The sequence below is a fragment of the Bos taurus genome, chromosome 22 (genome assembly GCF_002263795.3).
Source record: "Bos taurus isolate L1 Dominette 01449 registration number 42190680 breed Hereford chromosome 22, ARS-UCD2.0, whole genome shotgun sequence".
Taxonomy (NCBI): Eukaryota; Metazoa; Chordata; class Mammalia; order Artiodactyla; family Bovidae; genus Bos; species Bos taurus.
This window is the reverse complement of record NC_037349.1, coordinates 37,716,938-37,734,191: the sequence shown is the minus strand read 5'-3', so window position 1 is coordinate 37,734,191 and position 17,254 is coordinate 37,716,938. Positions and strand designations below refer to the sequence as shown.

At 44.3% G+C, this 17,254-nt stretch overlaps 1 protein-coding gene across 2 annotated transcripts in view; it reads left to right on the top strand.

The window, feature by feature from the left end:
* Positions 1 to 527: 527 nt before the first annotated feature.
* C22H3orf49 (chromosome 22 C3orf49 homolog) overlaps positions 528 to 17,254 on the top strand; it is a 122,687-nt gene continuing 105,960 nt past the window's right edge. For both annotated transcript variants that reach the window (XR_009492432.1, XM_059880158.1), the window contains exons 1-2: positions 528 to 622; positions 6,446 to 6,608. The gene's annotated coding sequence lies outside the window, so the exon portion shown is untranslated. The remainder of the gene's footprint in view (positions 623 to 6,445; positions 6,609 to 17,254) is intronic.

Genomic DNA, 17,254 nt, shown 5'->3' with positions numbered 1-17,254 from the left:
ATACTAAGCTAGAAACAATCCCAGAGAAGGCCATGGCACCCTACTCCAGTACTCTTGCCTGGAAAATCCCATGGACAGAGGAGCCTGGTAGGCTGCAGTCCATGGGGTCGCTGAGGGTCGGACACGACTGAGCGACTTCACTTTCACTTTTCACTTTCATGCATTGGAGAAAGAAATGTCAACCCACTCCAGTGTTCTTGCCTGGAGAATCCCAGGGACAGGGGAGCCTGGTGGGCTGCCGTCTATGGGGTCGCACAGAGTCGGACACGACTGAAGCGACTTAGCAGCAGCAGCAGAAACAATCCATATCAGATTCTGTCAGGTTCTAAAGGGCTAGAAGAAAGAAAAAAAACACATTGCTTACTCATTAAGCATTTATTTAGCACCAACTGCATGCTAGGTTTGCACTGATCACTGGAAGACAGAGGCCAGACAAGCCTATGGACATTGAAAGTGCCTCTCTCTCTCCTAGCTCCTGTTTCTCATTCTTCCTGTCTATTCCACTTACCTGTGCACTTTGCAGGTTATACAGACACTCAGATCCTACAGTATGGAATCCAGCATTTCACCTTCTCTAACGGGATCCTTCATAGAATGTGATGCTTAGACCCCATGCTCAAAGGTAGGACATTAATGTTTCTTTGTGTTAATCAAACTCCTGACCCCCTCCAGGCTGGGTAGAAATTCCATCTCAGTCACCATTGAGCATTTACCTCTCTGGGAGTCACTTTAGAATCCAGGAGACCTTCATGGTACCCAGAAGATAGAAAAAGGACCCCAAACTTCCCATCCCCCTTGGCCATCACCAGTGTCCTCAGGGTCCATGCTGGCAGTGGTCTCTTTCACTCTCAGAAGTGGTCAGCTTCTCTGAAAGCCAAAAACTGGGGTGTTTTCAGTCCTGCCACCCCATCAATGTCCGATTGCCCTGGGAGGTACAGCCACTCTGCCACGTAAGCATCCCACTGTTTCCCACCCTCCAACATTGGACTCTGATCTCTTCAAGAGTCCAAGCAGCTCCTTCTCTTCTGGGGCTCTGCAAACGATTTCTGCAGATGACCAGACAGGAAGTACTATCAGCTTTGCAGGCTGTACCACGTCGGTCACAACACTTAGCTCTATCTTAGCACTAAAGCAGCCCTGAAAAGTGAAAGTGAAACTGAAAGTTCTTTGTGATCCCGTGGACTACAGAGTCCATGGAATTCTCCAGGCGAGAGTACTGGGGTGGGTAGCCATTCCCTTCTCCAGGGGATCTTCCCAACCCATGGATTGAACGGGATCTCCTGCATTGCAGGTGGATTCTTTACCAGCTGAGCTATCAGGGAAGCAGCCCTGGACAAGGCATAAATGGATGAAAGGGGCTTCATCCCCATGACCTTTTACTTATGGACTCTCAAACTTCATTTTCACAAAATGTTCGTATGTCACACAATTTTCATTTGATATTTTTTAATGAATTTTGAAAAACCATTCTTAGTGTTCAGGACATTAAGAAAAAGCAAAAACAAATACATAGACAGCAGGCCAGCTTTGGTGCATGGCCATTAGCTAGCCAACTCCAACTCCTGTTCTAACCTCTTATCCTCAAAGAAAATTAACACATCTTTTCAGTGAGGCTGGACTTTTCAAAAACAGAAGTCCTTTATGCATTCGTTTGTTTGTTTGGAAAAGCTTTGTAGGGTGACCAGCCATTTCAGATTCCTTGGAATTGAGGTTTCCAAGATGTGGGATTATTAGTACTACAACTTGGAAAATTCTGGGCAAGCTAAGATAGTTGATCTCCCAACCTAATACGTACAATGAAGGCAATGAGGGTTCCAAAGTGAAGAAATCAAAGTCTTTGTTTTTATGAGGTTGGAATGCTCTTCAGGAAGATGGGTGCCTTTACCCATAACTCTTGTTCTTGACTCAGGGTCCACACTGTCACCCACCCACCTTTAACCCCACCTCTAGGCAGAGGATACAAAAAGGCCTGCAAAAGGGAAACCAGAGAAAATGCTTGGGGGAAAAAACCCCCAAACTATCAATTCAACAGATTTGCCTAAAAACAGTGAAGTAGATAGTGTTTAAAAACAAAATTCAACTGAGTAAATTTTCAGGATATCATTGACTTTATTCAGTAATTCATGAATCAAGCAATATCAAATTAACAAAGTCAAAAGATTTTATAGGCAGAAGGGAACAGGAACAGGGAAGCTGTACTAGGCAAAAAGCAGAAGGATTATGGCAGGGTTTCTTTCCTTTAGGGGAGGGTAGGAGTCTATAGGCAGATGACCTAACTGAAACTGATCTGGCAATTTCTAATTGACTGGTTTAAGATTCCATTTCTGAGAAAGACAAACTGAATTAAATGGAGTCTTGGTTTGGTGAGTGGTGGCTTAGCATAAGTGACTCCATTTTGGGCCTGTTGTCTTTAACAGTAGTGTTGGTTCCAGGGTCGTACAAACAGTCAACAGAGCAAATTTCACTCTAATGCAATGTGAGTACACCCAACACCTAACCACACCCCTACCCATTTCGCAGGATGGAACTTGAACTGGCCATCTAAGCCTGGGGAGCCTTCCAGAGAGGCTCAAACCTCTTTCTCACCTAGAGGCGTCTATTGTACTAGAAAATGGAAACTTCCCAAACCACATTATAAAGACTGTGAGCTATCTTATTGTCCAAATCTGTGCTATATTTAGATACTCAATTGGATTTCATGAAAACAGTCTAAATTTGAGGCCCTTTGGAAATATGAGGTCCAGGCAAAAAAATTCTCCTCTTCTCCCTCACCTCCACCCCCAAATCCATTTTCCTCCATGATAGGGTTTGGCAAAGTAATACAGCCTCACCAGAACCCCTGTGAGCCTGTTCAGAGCCTTTATTTAGTATAGCAAGTTTCCCACTCTGGGACTACAAGCCAGAGTGGCGAGTGATGCACAGACTGGAGCCCCTATTGGCCCCTCCACCAGGCAGCTTTGTGCAGTGTACAACCTGTGCCACCATACAAAGCCACCCTAAGACCACTGTCTGACCCTTAGGGGAAAAAATCAGACCCTTTGTCTGGAGTTGAAGGGATAAAAGAGAGGCTGAATTTAATTGCATCAGACATCTTAGGCCGCACTGTGCCATGTGTCCAGGGTAACTGGGATCCAAATCATCTCTGACTCGAGAGCAGGAACTTGCTTCTTAAAGGAAGTAATTTCTGTCTTCCAGTCACTTGTGTTTTTAACAGCTGGCTGTTTCTTGCCTTTTGTGTCCTCCTATAACTCTGCTTACAGAATGAGCCCGCAAAGGATGGGCTGAAGCTGGGTTGGGAAAGCTTTTGAAAGCAAGCCAGGCGGAAACTTGAAGACAAAAGGTCTTCAAGCAGATATTATTTGCAGTCTTGGGTTAAGCAGCTGCTGGGGGTGGGGGAAGACAATAAGAAGTGTGCCCTAAATGAAGCTTCGAAGGGGGACTTGTTCAGCTTGGTAGGGTGGGAAGGTTGAAAGAGGCCATAGGACAAGGTCTTTTTTTTAAATCTGCCACTCCCCGCCCCCCCAAGTTGAGAATTGTTAATCAGGTATGGGTGGTAAAGTTCCCTAAATGTGCAGCCTGACAACACTGCCTGACAGCTGGTAGTCAGGTTGCCATGTCAACAGGAAGAGACCCTATTGGGGTTTATATTTACTCATCACCAAGTTCTCTGAGTAGTTCTCTTTTTTTAAAGATTTATTTATGTATTTATTTGACTGTAGTGTTCGTTGCTGCACCTGGGCTTTCTCTAGATGTGGTGAGTGGGGCTACTCCTCGTTGCAGTGCATGGGCTTTTCATTGCGGTGGCTTCTCTTGTGGAGGTTGAGCTCTAGAGCTCAGGCTCAGCAGTTGTGGCCCATGGGCTTGGTTGCTACACGGCATGAGGGATCTTCCCAGACCAGGGATCAAACCGGTGTCCCTTGCATTGCAAGGCGTATTCTTAACCACTGGATCACGAGAAAAGCCCCTCTATGAGTAGCTCTTACCTATGGATAAAGCTAAAAAGGCTAATCTCTGACTCCCAGATTGCTTCCCTAGGCAATGGAATTATTTCAACTGCAGTGGGGAAGACTGGGATCCTACAGAGGCACCCAGCAAAGGTGGGTGGGAGTGGAAGAGGGATGGAGTTCCCATGAGCATTCTGTTTCCCTGACAGGGAAATTCACATTTATGGTATGTCTCCTATGTGTCTGATATTCTGCTATAAACTGGACAGATTAGGTTTTATTTCATTCTCACAACTATCCTATAGGATTGCTATTAGTATTCCCATTTTACAGATAAGCAAAGAGAGGCTAAACGGCCAAACAGCAGAGCAGTAGTTAACCGAAGATAGGTCCACAAGATGGATTATTATGCAGCTATTTAAAAGTCATCTTTCTGAATATGTTTCATGACACATTCTCAAAACTGCACAATACAGGCTACCTATATGATAAAATACACGTGATGAATAAATAGCCATAGGAAAAGGTATGGATATTGTTGTTGTTGTTCAGTCACTCAGTCATGTCCAACTCTGTGACCCCATGGAATGCAGCACGCCAGGCTTCCCTGTCCTTCACCATCTCTCAGAGCTTGCTGAAACTCATGTCCATTGAGTCGGTGATACCATCCAACCATCTCCTCCTCTGTTCTCCCCTTCTCCTCTTGCCTTCAATCTTTCCCAGCATCAAGGATTTTTATAATGAATCAGCTCTTTGCATCAGGTGGCCAAAGTATTGGAGCTTCAGCTTCAGCATCAGTCCTTCCAATGAATATTCAGGATTGATTTCCTTTAGGATTGACTTGTTTGATCTTGTTACAGTCCAAGGGACTCTCAAGAGTCTTCTCCAATGCCACAGTTTAAAAGCATCATTTCTTCAGTGCTCAGCCTTCTTTATGGTCCAACTCTCACCTCCATACACGACTACTGGAAAAACCATAGCTTGGACTATATGGACCTTTGTTGGCGAAGTACTTTTTAATATACCATCTAGGTTTGTCATAGCTTTTCTTCCAAGGAGCAAGCATCTTTTAATTTCATGGCTCCAGTCACCATCTGCCGTGATTTTGGAGCCCAAGAAAATAATGTCTATCACTGTCTTATTGTATTTCCATCTATTTGCCATAAAGTGATGGGACCGATGCCATGATCTTCATTTTTTGAATGTTGAGTTTTATGCCAGCTTTTTCACTCTCCTCTTTCACCTTCAACAAGAGGCTCTTTAGTTCTTCACTTTCTGCCATAAGGGTGGTATCATCTGCATATCTGAGGTTATTGATATTTCTCCTGCCAATCTTGATTCTGGTTTGTACTTCATCCAACCCGGCATGTCGCATTACATACTCTTCTATTAAGTTAAATAAGCTGAGTGACAATATACAGCCTTGACGTACTCCTTTCCCCATTTTGAACCAATCCATTGTTCCATGGCCAGTTCTAACTGTTGCTTCTTGACCTGGAAGCAACAGGTGTGTAAATCATCAAAAGCCACACAGCCATGAACAAGCTAAGACCGCATATTCAGAGCTTGCTCTGCAAAGGAGTTGGCCACCATCATTTGCATGTGGTAGAAACTGAAAGGCAGGCAAAAGGAATGAAAACTTTGTAGCTGAAAAAAGGAACACTGTAGGCCTGCCTGGTTGGAGGCCATTGGCACAAGGAAGATAGAAATACGGCTGCCTAGGAGCAGGACATCCTGTGTGATTAATTAATTACCTTGTTTGGCTTTCTCTGATTGATCCTAAGATCCAATTACATGCTGCTTACAAGAGACACACTTTAAATATAAAGATCCAACTAGATTAAAAGTGTGTGTTTAGTCAGTCATGTCCAACTGTGGAAAAATATGTGCAGTGCCAATAACAGCATATAAAGTGTTGCTGCTGCTCTTTAGTTGCTTAGCCGTGTCCAGCTATTTGTGACCCCATGAACTGTTGTCCCTAGGCTCCTCTTCCCATGGGATTTCCCAAGCAAGAATACTGAAGTGGGTTTCCAACTCCTTCTCCAGGGAGTCTTCCTGACCCAGGGATTGAACCCACGTTTCCTACTTGGCAGGTGGATTCTTTACCACTGAGCCACCAGGGAGGCCCCCATAAAAAGGTAGAGTAGCTATATTAACAATAGATTAAAAACAGTTCAATATAAACAATATTATGAAAGATAAAGAGGGATGCTTCATAATGATTAAAGGACTTTGATTCATTGTCAAGAAGACACAATAATCATGAATATGCTAACAACAGAACTTCATAATAAACTAAGTATAAAATATGGCAGAGTCCCTGCATATACAGTTTTTCTGTGGCCTTGGTATGAGCTGAGGATGTTTCCCTATACTTTGGCCATCTGACTTGCTTTGGCCAATGGCATGAAGGTGGAAGAGGCAGTGTTCCAATTCCAACCTCAGACCTTAAGAGGCATAGCAACTTTCTGTTTGTTTTCTTGTGCTTCTGCCTAACCCAGGAGAGGAAAATGCCCCAGCTGGCCTACTGGTCCTAATATGATGACAGACACACAATGAAGAATTGCCTGACCAATCAGCAGACTTGCAGCTTGGACCCTCCCAGCCTAACCCAGAATTAGAGAGTATGATGAACAATTCTGTGGCTTCCCCAATGGCTCAGTGGTAAGGAACCCTCCTGCCAATGCAGGAGACGTGGGTTTGATCCCTGGGTTGGGAAGATCCCCTGGAGAAGAAATGACAATCAACTCCAATACTCTTGCCTGGGAAATCCAGTGGACAGAGGAGCCTGTGGGCTACAGTCCATAGGGTCACAGAGCTGGACATGACTGAGCATGCCTGTACTACTACTACATGAACAACTTTATGTCAACAAACATAAAAACTAGATTTAGGAACATTGCACTCCAAAACATAATAAATTTCCATTGTCCAGGACATTGAAACTGGCTACTGCAAAGAGGAATGTTTTTGGAGAACTCTGAGAGGTACCACCAAGGTTTCTCCAGACAGTGTTTTTATGTATGAATCCCAATTTCAGGAGACCCTCTAAATTGACCACACTGCTAGCTCAGAAGAAGTGAGACGAAGTATGTAAAATAGACGTTTCCAACTGAGTTAGGTGCTTCTTTTCCTTCTGAAAATTAAATACAGCCTCAGGAGTCCCTTCACTGTAAGTGGGGTGATCAGTGATGTGGGTAGACGAGTGGGGGAGTGAGACAAGGAATGGAAGATAGCAGATGAGGGGTGTGTTACCAAGCAGATATCACTATGACAGTGGAACTCGGTGCTGCTGGGGGGCCATGGGAGACCATGTCACAGGTACTTCAGTCATCCCGGCTGCGGTGAGGAAGCTGGAGTGTCCACCCACAGGCTCCCTGTCTGGCACTGATTGAGAGCCCCTCCTGAGACATTAGCTTGATGGTGCTGTCGGCTTGTTCAGGGCCAAGTGAGCTCCCACAGCCAGGAAAAAACCCTCAGGCAGAGACTGTAGACACTCACAACAGTCAGGATTGTTCTGTGTGTAGAGATGACTGCTGAGAAATGATGGGGGGCAGGGGAAGGAGGTCAGGTACCGAGAGCATCTGCTCCTATGTTGAATGAAGAATTGGATTCTAATACACATAAAGAAGCAAACAATAGAAATTTCAAATTTGTTGTGTTTTTTATTTCATTAGAAGTTCAGAATATCTAGATAAATCCCAAGTCTATTTCATTTTTGAACCAATATAGTTCCTTGTTGGGAGGCCTTTTTCAAGATCCCAGAGCAGAATGACTTGGTAAAAAAGAGCTGGTGATGCCTCCCGGTCACCCTTATATTCTTCACTGGAGGTAAAGTGAGGCAACCTATGTTCAGATCCCCAGTGCACCCCACACTAACCCTGGCATAGTCACTCATCCCACCAAACCTCAGTTTCTTTATCTGTGAAATGGGTATGATGTCTGCATGCCTTCTAACTCTGAACAATGGTTACTCAAATCCGCTTTACCTGCCTTCACTAATCAAGGTCATTGTTAGACTTGCATGCCCTCCAAATAGCACATAGCCTAAACAGTGTTTGCCTGAGTTATTTTCCAAAAACTTGGAGTCAGCTATGTCTAATTTCAGTTGAACTGGTTAAGACTGGATAGGACCACTGACCCTCCAACTGGGCATGTAGCAGTGCCCACTCCATGCGTGACCTTTTGGCATCAGAGGGCTGATGTGCCTCGTTCTAAGTGCCTCTGATTGCCTGTGCAGAGGCCTGTGCAGAATGAGGATTCCTGCAGTTTCCCAATCGCTTTTCCCCACGCCGCACCTCAGATCCCACCCTGCTGCTTCATTCCTCGTCCCATAAATGCCGTCCTCCTCCCAGCTCCTTGCCTTCCAGTGGGATGGGGGTGGAGATTTGTTCTCTGGTCTCCACCCATGGTCACTTTACAAAAAGTATCTCTGCCACAAACATCAGCATCTCACAATTTTTGCTTGCTGAGCATCAGGCAAAATGAACCTGGCTCAGCAACATCTCTCTCTGACTGTAAAGCTGTTTTCACAAGCCCTGACTTCCTGTGGTACAGCTAGGAATCTAAAGATAACTGAGATAAAGTCCTTGTTTGAAAAGTTCTTCCTATCTAGTAGAGAAGACAAGTAAGTAGGGATTACAATACAGTGGGAATGGTGTTATAGCAAAGGCAATTGCCTAAGGCTAAGAGAGCAACAGAAAGAAATAGGCTGGGGAAAAAAGAGATTACACAAGCTTGATCCCAGTGGTGGTCATGCAAACGTCCCTTGCTGACAGACCTCCACTAGAGGGAGGGTAGCTGACCGAGGGCTGCAGCTGCTGCTGCTCTGAAACCCATCCCAGCACAGAAACCAAGGCCACGCTCCCCAACCTTTGACTCCCCACGACCACTGAGTCTTTCTCAGACAAGGTGGCTGTTCAGTTGCTTCCATTCAGCCTTCTCTCCCTGTCTCTTTGCTTTGTGGTCAGACATCTCTCCCAATTTTTTCCAGCTTCTCCCCATTTCTTTTCATTTGGACATTTCTCCTTACAAAAAAAAAAAATATATATATATATATATATATATATATATATTGAATATTTAACTCTATATTGGCATCAGCTTCTTGGAGGACCCAAATTCATTGTCTTGAAGGATAAATAGGAGTAGAAAGGCAGTCAGAGGCAAGGGCATGAACACAGGCAAGGAGCCAAGAAACTTACAACTACAGGAAATGGAGACACATACAGAACCTGGTGGGGCAGGAGGGAAGGAGGTGGAAAGGGAAGTTCCTTCCCAAGTGTGTTCCCAAGAAGGGACTGACTAGGAGATCAGAGAGAAGACCACTGCTCAGAGGTCAGTGAGCAATTATTAGGGCATCCCCTGGATAGGGTGAAGTAATGGAGAAGAGAGAAGAGATAGATGCGCCTCCCCTGGATAGGGTGAAGTGATGGAGAAGAGAGAAGAGATAGATGCAAGGGATATGCACAAGGTAGAATTGTTATTAATAGAACTTGGACACTGAATACGGAGGGTGGCTGAAAATAAGGAGTTGAGGAAAATACCCAGATTTCTAGTGGGAGCAGCATAGTATATGGAAGCCACCAGTTCACTGAAAACAAACTCGTCAAGAAGCACACACACACACATGCAGTCATGAAGCTCTATGCCATTCACAGCTTGGAATTCATGTGAAATTTAAAAACTCAAATAAGCTGTCCTTCCCCAAAAGAAGCCCCTTAAATCCTCAAAAGCCATTGAAAGTGTCTCATGCAACACACATTGCTAGAAATGTGGTTTCATCAAATCAATCTGGCCAACCACTCATGTCATGAAGAGCGCCGGGGACGTTGGAGGTCCCTGGAGTCTGGGTAGAGCTATGCCTCAACCATAAAAGGACGTGAAGGTTTGAGAGTCCTTGGTATACAGGTAGAAACTGAAGTCAGGAGGCTTTCAGTGGGTGAGCATGCTCTGAAAAGGAAGAGCAGGAGCCAGTTTATGAGTTTTTTATTGGTGCTATAACAAAGTACCACAGTCATGGTGGCTTACAGCAACATGAATGTATTGTAACCGTTGGTTTGAGGTCAGAAGTCCAAAACGGGCCTGACAAGGTTAATATCAAAGTGTGGGCAGAGATGCATTGTTTCTAGAAATTTTAGGGCTGCAGTCCCCAACTTTTTTGGCACCAGAGACCAGTTTCATGGAAGACGATTGTTCCGTGGAATGGGTTGCGGGGTAGGGATATGGTTTCAGGATGATACAAGCACCCTGCACTTATTGTGCACTTATTTGTATTATTATTATTACATCAGCTCCACCTCTCATCATCGGGCATTGGATCCCAGGGGTTGGAGACCCCTGCTCTAGGTGAAAATCTGTCTGCGCCTTGCCTTTTCTTGCTTCTACAACTGCCTGATCCCTTAGCTCATGGCTGCTCCCCAGCACTCCCTGACTTACCTCTTTTTTTCACTCATCATAGTTTGTTCTCTGACTCTGACCTTCTTGCCACCCTCTTTCACTCATAAGGACCCTTGTGATTTCATCTGTCCTGCTCAAATAATCCAGGAAAATCCCCCCATCTCCAGAACAGTAACATAATCACATCTGCAAAGACCCTTTTGCCATTAAGGTAATATATTCCAGGCTCTGAGGATTAGGCCGTGGATATTTTTGGAGAGCATTGTTCTTCCTCTCACAGCCAGGGACTAAATTCTGGAAAACATGACTATTTATGGAACAGACAAAACCCTGGAGCAAGTTGGATAAAGAACTAAAAGCACAGATAACTTCCAGGCAGCCAGTTACCAGTGATACTTTCAATTCCAATTTATCTCCTAGTTAAAGTTGCTGTGTTGAAAAGTAAGATTTAGTGTTTCTTGTTTGTTTGTTTTTCCTCTATCTCTCTATTCCTGCCTGTGACCTCCTTCAACAACTCAAAAGTAAAAAGCTCTTTGGGGTAGAATATAAGCCCTTCAGACAGCACTCAGGTATGCACAGTAAGTGTTACAGGCCCAGAGTACGATCATCATTATTATTATTGGTATTATTATTACTATTTGCTTATTTATTTATTTGGCTGTGCTGGGTCTTAGTTGCAGCATGCTAGATCTTTTCGTTGTGGCACATGGGATCTAATTCCCTGACCAGAGATCAAACCCAGGCCCTCTACATTAGGAGCACAGAGTCTTAATCACTGGACCACCAGGGAAGTCCCTCTCATTATTTTGAGGCTACTCCTCACCAAAGGGAAATAGGCCTCTTCTGAGAAGGGCTGGTTCCATTCATTGGAAGGACTGTGGCTTTATGGGATTACTCCTGATTGTGGGGTAAATCTGAGCTCTCCCTAGACCCCCAGAAGCCCGTGAAGCTCCTAGCTCAGTCCCTCTCTGCCTTTGAGAGGTCACTTCTCCATCTCTGATGATGCAATGGCCCTACGGCAAAGGCAAAATGTCACACCCTCCTTCTGACTCAGGGTTGAAATAAACAGCCTCTCACTAACTGTTTGCTTGGAAGATGCAGTGTTAAAGGGTCACCCTGCATTTTCTCCTCTCCCAGCCTCAAGTAGGATATCTGGCCCTCGGGATTCCCTTGCCTTAAGAATTTTCTGTCACATATGACAGCATGATTCAACAATGTGATGATGCCAGAGATCATGGGTTGTCGTAGGTCAAATTCCCCAGAAGCAAACCCTGAGACAAGGATTCATCTGCAAGTGAGGTACTAAGGTAGTGCTCCCAGGAGCGCTGGGGGAGGGAACAGGGAAAGCGAGAGAGGAAAGAGAAAAGGCTAATTAGGCTGCAGTATCGCGCAAAGGTGCAGCCTCAGCCTGATCCCTCAGGAAGCCCCAGAGGGCAGAATACACCTTAGAGTCTATCCTGCTAAAAGCAGGGGAGCTGGGCATCCCTAAAGCAGCACTACTGGGGCACTGACTATGGGCGACCTCTACTTCCAGCTCTGCGCACATCCCCTGAGCAGAAACAGAGCCCAGCACAGAGGAGGTGTGATTCTATCATGACACCAAGCTGCTAACTAGCCTCTCAGCCTAAAAGTTCAGGAACACTCAGCACTCTACAAACCCAGAGAATCTGGAGGGCTTTCAGGGGATAACAAATTCTTCTCCTACTAGACTAAACTTGTGACAAATCTAATTGAATGCAGGGAGCTGCCTGATAGTTTGTGATTTGCCCAGGATGAACAGCTCTGCTTGTCTTCATTTCAGAAAGCATCACTTCTTGCCTGTGACACATGGCCCTAGAGAATGCGAATCCTTTCCCCAGAAAATCAGCAAAATCTAATTTCCAAAATATTTCCTACAATCCTCCAACACACAAGCTCAGCCAAATGAAATTAAATTCTACCTTTTCTTGAAGTTGAGTCTTTTTTTTCAGCGTGAGCAAGAGAGTCATGTTTCATTTCAAATCCCCAAACACTGAGGCTATTGATCTTGTTAAATGTGAAGATTAATATTTCTGAAGTGTCTACATGGAGGGAAATATCCAGACAAGTAACATCCAATAAAGAAACATAATAAATATTGAACAAGTTGAAGGAATTACCAATACAGGAGAAGAGTTAGATCAGAATGTGTGTATGTTTGTGTGGAGAGAGACAGAGACAGAGCAATTACTACTTACTACTCTCTCTCAACTTATGTTTTTATCAGGACAAGGTCGAGTCCAGTCCTAGCCCCAGAATTTGTACTTCTTTTTCTAGTCTCTTCTATTAAAACTTAAAATTCAAACATATGATGAGAATAAGGATGGAACACCTGCATTTTCAGTGAAAACCATGGCCCTAGGAACAAGCAATGTGTTATCAAGAAGGAAGATCTTCATTCTAGAATATATACAGAATAAGAAATAGGCAAAATCAGATTAGAACTGATGATGTTCATACCCTCTGAAATGTAGCAGGTACCCAGGAAGGGAAGGAGGATGAGGTGTGGGAGATGATGGAGCAGAACAAGGCCAGGAGCCTGGAAGATGGAGAAACTTGTGGAGCCAGAGTTGGTACCCAAGCCATGGATGCCCTGCCTCCTGTGACTGGCAGCCAAACATGACTATTAACTCAGATAGATCTTGATTCCACTTTAGAGAAATCTGGAAATGTTATACATGGTTAGGAAAGAAGTTCATGTGACTTAAAAGGTTAAACATAGGCATACAAAAAAGTATCGATAGATTTGTTGTTCAGTCGCTGAGTCATGTCTGGCTCTTGAAACCCCATGGACTATAACCGTACAGGCTCCTCTGTCCATGAGATTATCCAGGCAGGAATACTGGAGTGGGTAGCCATTCCCTTCTCTAGGGGGTCTTCCCAACCCAGGGATCAAACCCATGTCTCCTGCATTGGCAGGCAGATTCCTTTACCACTGAGCCACCAGGGAAACCCAAGGTTAGAAACAGGCATATGAAAAACATCAATAGAGTAACAAATTTATTCAATCTGCCAAAGAGATAAGTCATGGAAGATTATGCCAAATTGCTCTGTTTTTCAAAGAGGTGAGACAAAATTCCAATCCTACAAAAAATGAGATGTCCTCACATACCTGGATACAAAATACTTTCATTTTTACTGAAAGTAGCCCGTACATTATTTTATATTGAGATGGCTGGATGGCATCACCGACTCGATGGACGTGAGTTTGGGTGAACTCCGGGAGCTGGTGATGGACAGGGAGGCTTGGCGTGCTGCAGTTCACGGGGTTGCAGAGAGTTGGACACGACTGAGCGACTGACCTGACTGAACTGAACTAACATGCGTTAACAAATAGCAGCCCTATCAGTTACGTTCTGTTATTACCTCCTCTTTATAAGTGAAAATCAAGGCTCTGAAATGATGCTTCTTGCTAGACTGTTTGAATTTAAATCTAAATTTAAAATAAAAACTCACTTTCTCAGTCGCACGTACCAACAGACAACACGGGTCTAGTGGCCACCACACTGAACAGCACAGATCTAGAATATTTTCATCATTACAGAAAGGTCCAATCACTGAAAGTGCCCTAATGGGTGAAGTAATTTACCCAAGATTTTATGACTGTTGAGAACTTGAGGAGGATCCCAGGTTCCACCTTACAGAGTGTGCATCCTCTCCTGAGGCAGTACATTAGGTTCCTATTGCTGTTGTAACAGATTATTGCAACTTAGTGGCTTCTACCACACAAATGTATTTCCTTACAGTTCTGGAGGTCACACATCTGAAATGGGCCTCACTAGGCTGTGTCTCTTCTTGAAGCTCCCAGGAAGAATGCATTTTATTGCCTTTTCCTTCTTCTACAGGCTATTCTGTCCCTCAGCCAGCATCTCCTTTCTCCATCTTCAAAGACAGAAATGTCAGTCTGAGCCCACCCTGGCTGCCTCCCACTGCCCTCCCTCTGGCTCTCCCTCTTCTGCCTCTCTCTCTCCTCCACTCATAAGAACATGTGATTATACTGGGCCAACCCAGACAATCCAAGATGATATCTCCTTGTTGTGGTGGTTTAGTCGCTCAGTTGTGTCCGACTCTTCACAATCCCATGAACTGCAGCACGGCGGGCTTCCCTATCCTTCACTATCGCCCAGTGTTTGCTCAAACTCATGCCCATTACATTTAACCCATGTCCTTTTCAGGATTTTTTTTGGGAGTAGGCAAAGCATCCAGCCAGGGGCTTTCAGAGGACAGAATCACAACAATGCCAAGGACACTATGACAGAGATAAATGGACTTAAAAGAAATCTGGGACCCTCCAAGGAGGACAGATGAAAAATAAAACCACATTTTCCCAGTGTGATGTATCTAAAGTCATTTATGATAAGACATTTCAGGGCAAACAGGCCACATCAGAGGTGCAAATCTCTCAGGGAAATTCAACCACCAAAGAGGACGACAGTGTTTCTGTCCAGCAAAGCCTTTAAACGCCAGCCAACTGCTTCATCTGTGGCTAAACGTGAGAGGGGAAAATTGCTTTGTAGCTTTTTAGACTAAAATACTACTGGGTACACGTAGAGTCATGGTTTTTTGACTCTTTATTGATGATTTAAAGGATTTTCAAGGGGTGATTTTGACCTACACAGTTTCTGCCTTATGTGCCAACTTTAAACCCTAACTCCCACATAAGATACAACTCTCCTCTTAAGTCTTTTAGCACCTGCGGGCTCAAGAATCATTCATATTACATGAGTTTCTTGAAAGGCTCCCTGATTCTAATCGAAACTGGTCCCACTAAATCCTAGTGCTCATGTTTGCTTTTAAACAACTCACACCTTGCTGTAAAGTGTAGGAGCTCTCCCCCATCTCATTTGGGGCACCGGGAGCACCGGCCCCAAGGAGCTTAGGGTCAGATGGGCTTTGCAGTTAATTATTAAAGCAGCAATTATACAAGTAAGAAGAGTGAAATTGGAAATGAATCCAGCAGCTGATGGTGGGTTGAGTTTAAGAGGACTGAGAGTCACAGACACAACAACGCAATCAACCCAGGGTTTACATAACCAAATGACAAGTAGCATCATGTGCTTTAGGAAATAACTAAATGGACCTTTCTCTGGATTATTTCCATCTTTGTATTAAAAGAGTGATTGTACTTCTAAAACACTGCCTGGGCTCTGGGAGAGAGAGGATGACCCTAGAAGGAGGAAGACCTCGGCTTCAGACAAATCTTTCAGTCCAGCACCTGGGAGACCTTGGCGAATGACTTCATTTTCTTATATAGAAAGAGAAGAGTCTTCTCACAGTGTGTTCCATGAAACACCACTTGTGAACAGTGTTCCATTTTGTAAAAAGATTCTGCAGTCAAGTAAGTCCAGCTTGGCAAGTTTCCCTTGCCGTATACCCCCTCTTGGAAATTTACAGTGTACATGAGCAAATTAAAGTCTCTTGAGAAGTCCTATAGTAAAGAAACTCTGCTTGAATTCAATCTGTCCCGAACATTCTTGAGCATAGAATAATATTTTTCGTAAAATATGAAAGTGTGTTCCAAGGAACCCACATTGAGAGAACTCAGAAATTTCATGTAAACTCTGACAGAGTAAAAGCAGGTCTACTCGTGCACACTGCTCCTGGTACAGAGTAAACTGCTGCTGCTGCTGGGGCTAAGTCGCTTCAGTCGTGTCCGACTCTGTGCGACCCCATAGACGGCAGCCCACCAGGCTCCGCCGTCCCTGGGATTCTCCAGGCAAGAACACTGGAGTGGGTTGCCATTTCCTTCTCCAATGCAGGAAAGTGAAAAGTGAAAGTGACGTCGCTCAGTCGTGTCCGACTCCTCGAGACCCCGTGGACTGCAGCCCACCAGGCTCCTCTGTCCATGGGATTTTCCAGGCAAGAGTACTGGAGTCGGGTGCCATTGCCTTCAACAGAGTAAACTAGGGGCTGCCAAACTGTGGCCAGTTTGCCAAATCTAGTCCATGAGCTACGTATGTTTTCACATTTTAAGTGACTGAAAAAAATTAAAAGAAGTGAAAATTATATGAAATTCAAATTCAGCATTCTGAATTTTAAAGTATAGCCATACCCACCTGTTTATGTATCTTCTGTAACTGCTTTTGAACTACAGTGGCAGAGTTGAAGAGTTGTGCCAAAGACTGCAATGGCCCGCAAAGCTTAGATACCTCCCTCTCTGGCCCCTATGGTACTGATTCCCAACCTTTTAGGCACCAGGGAACAGTTTTGTGGAAGACGGTTTTTCCACAGACCAGGGTGGTGGGGGTGGGGGTGGTGGTGGTGGTGGTGGTTTCAGGATTATTTAAGCACAAAACATTTATTGTGCACACTTATTTCTATTATTATTAAATCACCTACACCTCAGATCATCAGACATTAGATCCCAGAGGTTGGGGATCCCTGCTTTACAAGAAACGTGTGCAAAGCTCTGCAGTAGACAATTAAATTGTGCAAATGAACTAAAGTCTATTCTTGCCGTTCTCCATACAAGCTGCCTCATTTTCTGGGGAGAAGATTAAAGTTATAACAAGCTTTAGAATGAGATCTTCATTTTTTTTAAATAGTCTTAATTATCTTTTTTTCTGGTCTCTGCTATAGCTTAGCAATGACTTGAGCTGAGCCACCACCACTCAGATTCCAGGTCTTTCCATCACTCAAATTGTCTGTAGTTTGCTTCACACGAGTCTTTTCCACATAATAGTTATATTCAGGTGGCCGATTCAGGAAAAAGATGAGGAAAGAAGGAACATAGAATTTAAAGTCTGGGTGACTTTGGCTGGGATATTACTATTTGCAAAAGCATCACCCACCATTTTTGTGGGGAGGAGAAAGGGCTGAACATGGGCAAATGGAGGGGGGATAGGAAGGGGCACTTTGCACTTATTTGTAAACGTTCTGGTGAAGGACAGTGG